Here is a 12,819-nt window from a genome sequence, read left to right on the forward strand (position 1 = left end):
ATAATGTCATAGTTTTGATTTGTCAATTTAAATATATTTATTTTCTGTTGTGAGACAGAACTAGGAGCAGAAGCAAGGCAGGCCTAAAACTTAAAAAGGGTAAAAAAAGAAATTTATTAACTACACAAAGAAGGGAAAAACCCCCAAATTTAGAATAAGATTTTTAGACCACCCTTTCCTTTCTCCACGGAGAATGGAGTGGCTTCCTTTAGGTGGGTCAAAAATAAGGATTCTACACTTATGGGACACATGGACATTTGGGTTTTTTTGAATCTTGTATTTTTCCTCCTGTGGAATCTCTGGAACTGCTGGTGGAGAGTAACATTCCATATTGCACCCAAACCGTTGCACTGTAAACGTGAAACAGTTTCATTTAGAAAATAGAATGCTTTAATCTATACAAAATAATATCTGACCCTATTTGAGAAAAAAAAATCCAACAAAACTACACAAATAACAGAAAGTTCTGAGAACTATTTATTATAGGATGCCTCATCTTAAAACATAATTTGGCATCTGACATGTCACTTATGGGTTTGATGTTTCACTGGCTGGTTGGAGAGACAAGGCTATTTTTTATGACTTCATGCATGGCACTTTTAGCTTATATGATACCTGTAATGATGATAAACTTTGAGTACTGCACTGGCTTGCAAGTTTCAAGGAACATTTCAACCAACAGTGGAAAAGTTTCACTGATGTGGATCACATCCAAGGTGCAGGGATCCCCATAGGGTAAAGGAATGGTGAAACAGACCCCTGCACAATTTTATACTGAAGAGTCAGAGAACACATGATTTAATAGCTATCAGCTCCTACACTTGAATTCTCACTGCCTGTAGTCACTTTGATTTTGTCTATATCAATACTGAGTAAGACTGTGGGGTATGTTATGTCTACCTGGCTCCAGCTGGAAACCCACTGGACTCTCAGCAAGAAATACATTCCCCCATTTTTGCTCTAGGGATAGTTGGCATTGACAATACACTTCCTAAGCTTCCAAAGCAGAAAAACGTGTTAGTCCCAATACACCATTCTTTTTATTTTGGCCTTATATTCCAGGTGTGTTCAATATGCTGACATCTTGAAAGAAAGAGAAGTAAGAAACAGAAGGAGGGACAATATGTGACAACCAATTTTTCTGATTTCATTTCCACCACTTTTGCCGTCATATCCCCACTTTTTGAAAAATGTGTAATAAAATTACTACTTAATTGAAAAGAAGAAAAACGAATAAAAACAGGCATTACAAAAAGTACCTTGACATAAAGTACCTAAAAGTGTTAATGAATTCTATTTTTCCTTTCTAGGGCATTCTTATCCTAGATAGGGTAGGATATATATATATATATATATATATATATTTATATTTATATATTCCTAGTAAGAATAAATCCTGATTTAAAATATATTTTAAAAATCGGCCTACAGGCTTATACAGTATTATAAGATATTGATTTAGAATACTGTACATCCAGATATCTGATTCAGTATAATTTAAAGATAAATTCCACAGTTCGGTAAGAAAGGAAGAAATTGCTTTCAAGAGATGCATTTTAACATTTTAAAGGACAGCTCCTATCTTTGAAAGCAGCTTAGAGGATTGAAATACTGGAGGTAGCTCCAGAGGAGATTAATTGACAACATGCAGGTGAATGGGTCAATTACACAAACAATCTGATTTAATCACAGGGGTTTACAGCTTTGTCACTTTGACAGAGTAATAAAGAAGTTTATCATATCCTGTAGGTGCTATCAGACACTTTGGCCTGCTACAAGGATGTTGTAATCACACTTGAAAGATTTTCTATGGTCATTATTAGTATATAGAGTGGTTACAATGACAGGTTTTTTTCTGCAAGGTATAATCAAAGCTAATATACTTTCCTCTGCTTTCTCCCTTTGCCTGTGAACACATCAATAACAGATTTAAATATTTCAAGGTCAGTGGAGTTAAGCTGACTCTGGAGAAAAATGTAGTAATGCTGCAGGCCATCACACTTGTAAGAATTTCTATATTGTTCAAGTGTTTGCTTAGCTACTCCTAAGCCCAGGAGGCTGGATATGTAGTGAAGATGGAATGACATAGGGCATTACAAATCTCTTGGCAGATAATACAGTGTTTTACGCAGAATATGTGTCAAGCATTTCATAGGTATCTGTGTGGCTGTTTTCTTGATGAGGTGATGAAGTGGCATTTCAGGAACATCCTTAGTGAATGCTACAGAACTGCAGTTGTACATATCCATCTGTGCACTTTTTACAGGCATCATTACAAACCAGGATGATACACACGCTTTCTGAGATTGCCCATCCAAGCAAGATAACCAAAAGAGAATAATTTGCTAATTTTCCTCTGCACACCTGCAGTATTATGGCTACAAAATGAAACATGCAGCATCTTATTCAAAATACGTGTTGAAAACCAAGTCCTCTATTACAATAAAAACTGGCAGAATCTGGAAATGTTTCTAGCAATGAGCAGCTGGTGTGATCAGCTGTAAAATTTTCTAGAAGCAGTACTGAAAATGCTGTAATTTTTTTTCCTCTGTAAGCAGCATTAGTCTTTGCCTGACTAACCTCTAGTAAGGCTACACAGGGTGTTGTTGCCACCTAGAGTCAGCTCATCAAAACAGAAGTTCTGCATGTCTTCTTTTCCTCTTCGCTTAAAGAAGAAGGAATCCTCCAACACACCCAGATACCTCCCATCACGCTGCCACTTAGCCCCGTTTTTCTTCCAGTACAGAAAAAACCCCAAACAGAAAAACCCCAAACTCAAAACCTAGAAACCATAGAGGTGTGTTTCCAACAAGTTTCCTGCCTGTATGTGGATTTGTGGAAAATGCAAGGCAGCCTGTAGCCTTACTGTCATCAGGGTCTGCAGAGAGACCACTTGCAGCTGTCAGTGATCTTGACCTTTGAAGATGGAAGCACAGCTCTGGCCTCTTCAACTAACCAGGACTAAAACTAAACCTACTAACTCAGGAGTGACAAGTGCACGGGATGCTGTGCCAAGGCTAAATGTGGAGCTACTGGGCTGCTTTGCTGGTGGATAGTCAGGAGCTAGGACCCCCATCCCATCCCATCCCATCCCATCCCATCCCATCCCATCCCATCCCATCCCATCCCATCCCATCCCATCCCATCCCATCCCATCCCATCCCATCCCATCCCATCCCATCCCATCCCATCCCAATCTCTCTCCCCTTTTTTTATTTCAAACCAAACAGCTCATATATCATTGTTTTTGGTCTCACAGAGAGACACAGGGTCAGGATGGAAATGAAATGTGGAGATGAAAACTGGTGGAAAATAAAGTCCCAGTGAAGGTTCAACAACAGGTGCACATTCACAACACTTCTTTTATGTATGTAGAGTATCCACTTCTACACCGGACAATAAAACTGTTACTTCTGAAACAAAATCAGTTTATTAATTTCTTTATTTTATTCCATTTATTCCCAGACTAATTGGAAAACAGAAACTGAACAGAATTTTGACAAAGATCCCAGTATTATTCTCACTGCTTTCTCTTGTGTCCATTTTTAATAATCTTGACTAGAAAAAGACCTCCAAACATGAGCTTTTGTAATCCATAAATGCTTGACCAGACATTTCACAACGATAATTCCTTGACTCAAAACTTTAGAAAGGTAAAATATCAGGACAGATAAGAAATGAGGGTGCAGTGGTGGTGGAAAAAGTTAGGAAGTCATCTCAGGAAAAATTCACATTTTCCAAATGCATGGGAAAAATATTACAGATCTGTATTGAGAAACTGTAGATAAAAGTAGGAAACCAAGGGCTTATGAAAAATATTAGTTCCATCAATTTCTTCAGGCTGAATATGCTTTTCAGAGCAGATTTAGAATTCTGCCATCTGGAATTGCTTTTTATTGACATTTATCACTCAGAACCATCAAGAATAATTTATAATATAAATATTCTGCTTCCACCACCAGCAAGAAATGTCTCAGTCATGGCATATGTAGCTATGTACTGAAACATTTGTGATCTTTTAAAATTCATGCAATTCTTCTTTTTTTGCTAAGGGAAGTTGACATTTTCACCAACCACTGTAGACAAATACTCTGCTCTCTTCCGGAAATATGACCAGGCTTCCTATGACTTGTAATTCCCCATGTTCATTTAAGAAAACCACTCACACTGACTAGCTAACTGTTGCTCAATATTTAGATGAATAGCAATTAAACTCTTTCTGAAAAAAAGTATTTTGTTTTCTTTCTCCCTTCATCCCCCCCCACAAACTTCCCATTCCCTTTCTGAAAAGAAACAAAGTAGAATTTTTAGTTTAGGATACAGTTTACAGAATAATCTGTAAGGAGACATCACCACAAACAAATAAAACACCCACAGCTTGTTAGGGTGGCTTTGTCATTTTGATCGCTTGTGAGACATTGGTTTCTCTTCTGCATTTGAAATACACAGAGTAAACTGTGTGTAAGGTCCAGACCAATTCAGAGGGTGAGGAGGGAACACAAGGAGCTTTTCAGTAATTCCTCCTGGCCATACACAGCGACAGATCACAGCTTTTATTTCACCAATCTGTTTTTACTACTCTGCTCAGGCCCTGCACCGAGCATTATGAGGGGAGGATTTTTTACTGACATAATTGGCACAACTCCCTGAGGTAACCAAGCCTCTCAAGGAAGAAAGAGAGTTCTTGTCCTTGTCATGAACACCATAATTTTAAAGCCAATGGCGATGAGATTAGTTAAATGAGGTGTTTTACAATAAGAGTACAGTGACCCGCAGATGTGACAAAGCCACTTCAGACTTTAATTGGAAAGAATCTTTAGTCTTGTGAGAAATGTACTTCTTAGAAGGGCAGAACTGTAGGCATGGCTGGTAGTGAAAACCACTCAACTTGCAATTCTGCATTGAAAGCTGCCAGACCAATTTTTTGGAAGACTTGGAATTTTCCAAATTATACAGTGTGTACTGTATGTAGAAAACCAGCTGCTATCCTCCAGAGGCCACCAAAGCAAAATTTTTCAAAACTTATATTTCAGTAGTTTGTAAAATTTAAATAAAAATAAATATAATTACTGTTCATTTTGTAAGCCTTCATTACCAGAATTGAGAACTCATGGAGCAGTTTGTTTGGCTGGTTTGCTGAGGAATATTGACCTTTGGCTCAGGTGTGCTCTCTAGAGTGTGTTTAATATGCCTCAAAGGAAACATTCAAGCAGCATCTGTTCTTTCTCAAAAATGTATGAACAAGAAAACCAAAACTCAAATCAATATAAAATGTAGATCTCATTACATTTTAAATAGTCCTAAGGAGAAATTACTCACAAATGTTTATATCTAAATCTTGTACTTGCCTGAGAAACAAATACTTTCATCAAACAAGAAGGCTTTTTTGCTATTGAGAAGTTCAACATGAATAAGAGTAGCAACAACCTCTGCACATTCAAGTCTCAAAGTAAAAGAAGGGAAAAAGGGACAGATTGAGAGAGGATGTAATTTATAAAATATTGGAGAAGAGAAAGATGATAATTGCAGCTTTGAAAGATCTAGAATTGGATGTGCAAAGCAAAACCCTTAGTCTCTAAAGAACATATAAGTTTTCCTGCCAAATCCTGACCCTTCCATCATTCCTTCCCAGAGGAGAGTATCAAGGCATGAAGTCTAAGCAATGGCCACTTCCTCCTGAGCTCTTTTACCTTCTCAGACTGTTAGCGAGGCAGACTTGTGCAGAAATGAATCATAATCCTTATAACAGTACCCATTTCCCTGATTTTAACGTGATTTAAAAATCTGTGTTTTTATAAACAAAAGTGCTTTCTTAATAGGATAATGCTTTGTGCCTGTCAACATTCCTACAACCAAGTAGCTATTCCTAATAACTTCTTGAATCCATTGGGCAATTTCAACTAAGATAACAGAGGAAGAGTGGCTTCAAAAACATCGAGTTCCTACCAGTTTTGTAGAAATAAGTGGCTAAGGAGGGGAAAAGAATGCATTAATGCTCCCCATGGAAGTGCAGAGGTAGAAGCTCACCCTTTATTAAATGGGTGATTATCTCACTGAGCAGCAGCCATTAGATGTGATTCTCATGGGACTACTTGCCATTTATTAGCTGCTCCTCCTAGCACATGCAGGGATTGCTGTAGTCAGAAGAAATGTATATTTCCAACAGCAGTCCAAAGCTGGCAACAGGTCTAAGGCTGGCATCTTTTTATGTTCTGCAGTGGTCATTTGCTCTGTGGATATTCAAAGAGCATGACCATGGTAACAACGAGGAATTTGATTACAGGAAATTAAACTTAGTTTTGCAACTCATTTGCTGGAGTAGGTTTTTCTCCAGTTCCTTAATATGAGCAGAGATGATCAAAAGTGTCAGACTTAGCCAATGATATTGTCAGGACATCAAGGGCACCACTAGCCCTGTTTGTGCTCCAGCTGCCCTGAGGCTCCCCCAGCTCTGATCAGGGACCAGGAGCCCATTTCAACTCCTCCAGGGCTCTACCCCATCATGGCCAGGGACCAGGACCCTGAACTGTGAATCTCTGCCCCAGAAATGTCACAGCAGGACACAGAGCTCCTCACAGCTCTGCCCTGCCTGGCCACAGGCCCATTTCCATCCCTACGGTGATGCTGGATACCTGAGGCCAGGGCTGGGGCTGCCTGGGACTCTGGGGCTCCCTCTCCTCAGGCTACCCTGCTGCTGCCACCCTGGGATTTCTCCTCATCCACCCCTTGTTGCACCCTGACAGCCACTCTATAAAACTAGCAGTGCTCTTCTCTCAACCATGTCATGGGAACACTTCCCACCTGTACCACTCAGTCTGGCATTCAGCTCCCCAGAGGAAAGGAGACACCAGAAGAACAAGCTTACAGGGCTCCTGAAACCCTTCTCCAATGCCTTCTGCAGGCTAGGGGGCAATAACGGAGTTAGTGAAAAGCAGAGAGAAGGAGGTCTAAAGACAAGAAAATTGGATAGATTGGTATCAAGGCTCTCCTGGTGATTTCTTGGCCACTTTTGGTGCTTGTCTGGTTAGGCTGTTGTGTCTCAGGACGTTTTTGATCTCAGCTGGTCACCTATGCAACTAAACGTCATAGAGATCAAGAAGATGCCTTGGCCACCATAGTCCACCTCCTAATAAACTGAATTAGCCACAGACACCTCAGTTATGTCAATATATCAGTCTGGTGCCTATGGTATGGGCACAGCACTACTTCTGACAAGTCAGTGACGGGGCAACCACCTGTGGTAATGGGTTAGCAAGCTGGACCAGGAGCTTCTTCAATCACCTCAGCATGAACCCCCAGAGCTGGAGAGTCAGGGCTCCCAGGACAGAGGCCACTTTAGTATCTTCACATATTTGTCACTCTTTCATCTTCTAAAAGGCCGCCAAGTTGTCTCTGCCCACTCTGCCGTCTAGTTCTATTAGAGGAGTTATATTTGTCACAGCTCTAGTGAAAACTTTCCATTTTTCATTTCTCCATTTCTCACTGCTCATCCTCCCACAGCACGTCGTCACCCGTTTCCTCAGCCTCCCCCTCAAGAAACAGTGGTTCCCCTTTCCATCCCTCGTGTGCATCAGCAGGCTTGCAATAGTTTTGCTGATGACAGCTTGTGAGCAGAGCCCTAGGCTGAAAGAATGAGGGAGCCTGTAGGAGCTGAGTGTCTGGGAGAGTGTCCTACTATTTTGAAGAAAGTGGTTCCCAGAGACTTAATGGGAACTCTCATGAGGGTGCTCCCTTGTCTAGATGTCCTTGTCCTTCACCTCCAGGCAAGCTAGGCTTCATTCTAGGCTACCTCCCATAAAGCTGCTGTTCCAGTGGCAACTACACACATGGTGCTTCCCAGTCTTTGTTGGGTGTTTCTGTTCTCCATTTTGCTGGGTCTTGTTTTCTTCCATGAGTCTGGAGCTCTCAGGCAGTAATCTTTTCTTTGAAAGCTAAAACAGAACAAAGGAGCAACTGTCAGTATGTAGAAGAAATACATCCAAAAGGAATGAACGTACTTCAACCCCAGCAGTGTTTATAAAGTATAAGGTCCCTTGTTTCCAAGTCACCATTTCTGACTCCTATGGAATGCTTCTGCTCAGGGCAGTTGAATGAAAGTGTTTGGAAGAATGTCCTTCTAAGGCTAAAAAAATGAAGATCCAAAATGTACCAGAGGGCAAAGCAATGCAGCAGTATATTCAAGCATCCCTTGCACTTTTCCCTCTCTGGATGTCAGAGACAAGGAATAAGAGAGAAACCAAAGACTTGCGGTGGGATGAGTCAGAGAAACCAAAGACTCACAGCAAATCCACAGCAGTGGTGCTGGGTGTCATAAAAGGAGATCTTCCAGAGGAGGAGTTTTGCCTGTCTCCTTGTTTAGGCATTTGAATGGCTCCTCCCTCAGGGATCTGTGCCTGGAGCTGGGTACAGAACCCATCAGACTCCTTCTAATGTCAATCAGCAGTGGCTGTTTACAGAGTGAGTGGGCAAGGAGTTCTCAGTTTGCTCCACTGACCGCTGTGAATCATTTCTGTGCACAGGTAATGGCAATGTGCATCCAGTGCAGTCAGCCAAACATCCCGGTGCTCTAGGCCATGACACCTGAACTAAAAGATTTCAGGGTAACACACAGATGCACTGAAAATCTCTTTAGGATCATCAGTCAACAGACCTATCTCCAGGCTGATCCCAAGCTGCTGAGATGGGGGAAGGCTCTGTGAGTGGCAGTCTTATCTGGGGAGGGACAGAAATTATCTCATTCCTTGAGGCCACATTCACTTTTGCAGTGAGTTTTCAGGAAGTTCCAGTAGCAGAGGACCCCTGATGCTCTCTCAGGCATACATCCATGTGGTTTTGTGATACCAAAAAGAACTGCATGATGATTAAACTACTGGATGCAATATATGCTGGCTGAATGATGTGGAAAATCAGGGCAGGCTTTAGGAGGAGGCTTGAGAGAGTCTCCAGACAGTGTATGGAGCAAAAACCTCAAGAAGGAAGGAGACAGCTTTGGGGGCAAAATGGGTGCAGTCAGATGGTAATTTGGAGGCCAGGAGTTCCATAGTAGCTTCATCTGAAATGACTCCAATACCATGAGCAGAGCTGAACTGGGAGAAGCAGAGAGAGACAAGCTGTCAATGACTGGCTAGGAACTAGCTGAAGACAAAGGATTTTAACTTGTTAGAAAAAAAGAAAACTTTCATTATGTGTGAGTCAGATTTAGGTAAACTAAAATAAAACCCGTGGTGGCACCTAAAAAGATATTAGGACATTTTTTTTAGATTGAAGGAAGGAAGAAGCTGACAAGTGCTAAAACATGATTCAGGATGGCACATACTCAGAGCAGAAAGTCAGAAAAACTTTATCCTGTGCTGAATAACAATAATTTGGTGAAACTTTAAAAGGGAGAATGAAGAATAATCAAACAAGAAGGATCTCATAGTATAGCAAGAGAAAAAATGCATTTTTTATGAAAGCTAGAGGTCTAACAAACAAGATGACTTTAAACAGAAACTTGCTGAGAAGAAGGCAATTGATCAGATGCTTTAGAATGGGGGTACAAAACATAAAAAACGAGACTGAGGAGGCAGAAGCAGTAGAGAAGTGGTAACATGTATTAGAGAAACCTTTGTGCCAAATTAAAGCAACATGCTGATTTTGTTTACAAGCAGCTCAAAACCTATATAGCCTGACATTCCTGCCTAAGTCAGAAATATGCCATATCATATCAGTATTAAATCAAACGTCTGTATCTATTACATGCTGAGGGAGATCGGAGTTGCTGACAGAGCAAGAAATGCAACAATAGCAGCAGGTATCAATTTCCTACTTGTATATTGGATAAATGTCACATAGGGGATTGATGCTGCATAAAATGAAAATATTGTTTCTGCATGAAAGAGCATACAAAAGAAGAAGGAGATTTTATATTAGCCTGGAGCAACATGCAGAACCTGGTTCAAAATGCCCCTGCTCAACATACTTAGGGAACAAAAAAAAAACCAAACCAAACCAACAAACAAACAAAAACCCCCAAAATCCCAACAAAACAAAACAAAAAATCAACCAAACAAAACCAAACAAATAAACAAATTCCCAAACTGCAATAGAATTATGTAAGGACAAGGAACTTTGCTAAAAGTAAGCTAAAATGGATGCTTGAGGGCTAAAAAATTTGCCTGGTGGCTATTTAAACATAGCATGCAATGTATGTAGGAGTACATTTTCTCTCTACTCTGTGTATGGACAAAGACTTTGGAAAAGAAAAGCTGACACAGTTAACAGCCAGATAAAGGAATTTATTAGAAGCAGAAGACTTTCTTCACGAAGTAGAAGTTGTGTCCAAGAATGGAAAATAAACTTTGGCAAGTTAAATGAAAACCACAAGGTCATCCATATAGAAACCCATCAAAAATTTCTGGAGATATAAAGGTCCATTAGGAAGGAGTTTGAAAGAAATTAAGGCACCATGGGACAACAGAAAAAGCCTTCATGTGAATAACCTATTGAAAAATGAGGGTAAATGGCCCTCATCCACATTTGAGGGAGGTCTCTAGTGATGCTTGAGGGGGTTTTGTTCTTGGACTCCTGCTGTTTAACCTATTTATAAATGAACTGGAAAAGAGGGCATATGGTTAGAAGACAATCTGGTGAAGACACAAAGTTATTACACATACTAGGGGCGAGTTGCCTTAACCCTTTTCAGGCTAGACAAATATTCTGTTGAGGTGTCAGTGCATGTCTGCACTAATCTCATGCTCTTTGAAAGACCTGGAGAAAGCCAAATGATCATGAGAGACAGCAGAGGAGAGAAGAAAGGAAGATCAATGTCAAGAGCTCAGGAATGTATAGATAGGGAACCAGAGGAGGATGCACCCCACACTGAAGGCATCTGAGGAGCCAGCGGGCAGTTGTCACTGATGCTGTGCTAAAGACTTCAGAGGAAAAGGGAATGGATATAGACATCGTGGTCACCAGGACTTTTCACTAGGCTTCCTCTTTCTCCTGCTGGGGATGGTGGGGGAAGTTGATCAGGAAATCCCATGACTCAGTGGGACCACAGATGGGGAAGATATTAAAAAAACCCCCCAACAAACAGAACGTCTGGAAGGTGCCAGAAGAGGAGCCACAGCTCGGCACAGCTGTGTATGTGTATGTGTACATGGCTGGGTCCCTGGATGCCATGCAATGGTCAGGGCATCCTGTAAGGCTTGCTGTCCGCACAGGCTGCTCCCAGGAGGAGCTCCTGACTTACATTCCCCATGGGCCATGGAATCAGCTAGGAGTACAAGGTGACCTACTGGGATCCCTAACTTCTTCCAGTGTAAGATGTCCCATAGAATGTGTCTAGGGAAGTTGCACAGGCAAGAGAAAAGAGAGAGGAGCACCAGGAGGAGTAAAAATTTCTGCAGCATGCTTTGGGAGAAGACATGCTGAACTTTAGACCTCTAGTAAAACAATGCTGGGTGTAGTACGGAGATGCAAGATCCAAGAAGGACGCAGGGACTATATGGGGACTACTGTTGCAGAACTGAGTAGAAATGTCAGGAGCAATAATCTGCTCTTTACCTTCTGGGGAAGGCAGTATGGATGACCCCACATGTAGGGCAAGCAATGTAGAGTACACTGAAATCTGCAAAGATTTCTGTCCAAGAAGTCCCCAGGCCTGGTGAGACAAGCACCATCTACCAAACAGATGAAAAAAGAGGATCCAAGGTCCTGTTAAAAATGAGATTTCAATGTGTATCTCCAGTGGATACTGCAGCTTGAATACAGCACCTTGGGCTGCTTGGCTACCTGACAGCTCACTGCAGACAAGGTGCTGGACTAGGTGCAGCTTCAATACAGCCTTATCCTAATTCTTACAGTCATGTGTATAGACTTGAGATCATCTCTTGCTCCCTTCTTGCTTGAATGCAATTCCTAAACTCCCATGCCAACAGCATCTGAAGAGGTTTCTTATTTTGGATGCCCCCATTTGGATCTGTTCTTTGGGTCACACTTCAATTTCTACATGAGTATGCTTAATTCCTACTTTGAGAAACAGGGCTGGCACATCTCAAATGGCTCACTCCAAAGTCCAGGCATTTCAGAGGACCGGCTGTTTGTATATAATTAATTGGGTGTTATTTATTGAGCTGGCAACAGCAGACAGCCTGTAATACAAAGCTCTGTGCTCCCAGCCAGGTCACAATTCCAGTGTTTTGGTTTCTCAGTGTTGCTGGGTTGTCACTGTTTAAATAGCAAAGGCAGTCCCTGACCCGGTATCTGCCATAAAGAGGCAGAGAAGGGAACTTGTCCTTAAACTTTCCTCACTCCAGTTTGTGAGTAATTTACATACCCCTCATTAGCTGCAGCCTGGAAAGTCTCAGTTGCTTTTACTTGCTGGTGTGGGCAGCATCAAGATCAAGGCATGACAGGAAAATAAACTCTGGCTGCAGCTCTTCTGGGTCCCTGAGACTACATGACTGCTCTGCTTTTGTGGCTGTGGATTCTTCTGTCACTGTTCCTTCAGCTGACATTGCAATGTAATACACAGTATATTATTTAAAAAACAGTTGCCTGTTAAAACATATAACAAAAGGCTTCCAGTTTTGCTGGCTGAACTGAAGCAGACAATTTTTATTGCTGCACAGGAGATTAATAATAATAAACAAACAACCCTCTTCACCAGAGGCTTCACAACAGACATGAAGCACGTTCATGCACCTTATTCACAGCAGGAGCTTAAATGCAGTGAATCAAATGATATTTAATAATCATATCCCAAATATAGAAAAATCTGTGCCTTCACAAAAATGCTAAATGCTGTTTTGACACCTTTGTCTTAACCTTTCAACC

Source organism: Sturnus vulgaris, chromosome 1 (genome assembly GCF_052056855.1).
Source record: "Sturnus vulgaris isolate bStuVul1 chromosome 1, bStuVul1.hap1, whole genome shotgun sequence".
NCBI classification, from domain to species: Eukaryota; Metazoa; Chordata; class Aves; order Passeriformes; family Sturnidae; genus Sturnus; species Sturnus vulgaris.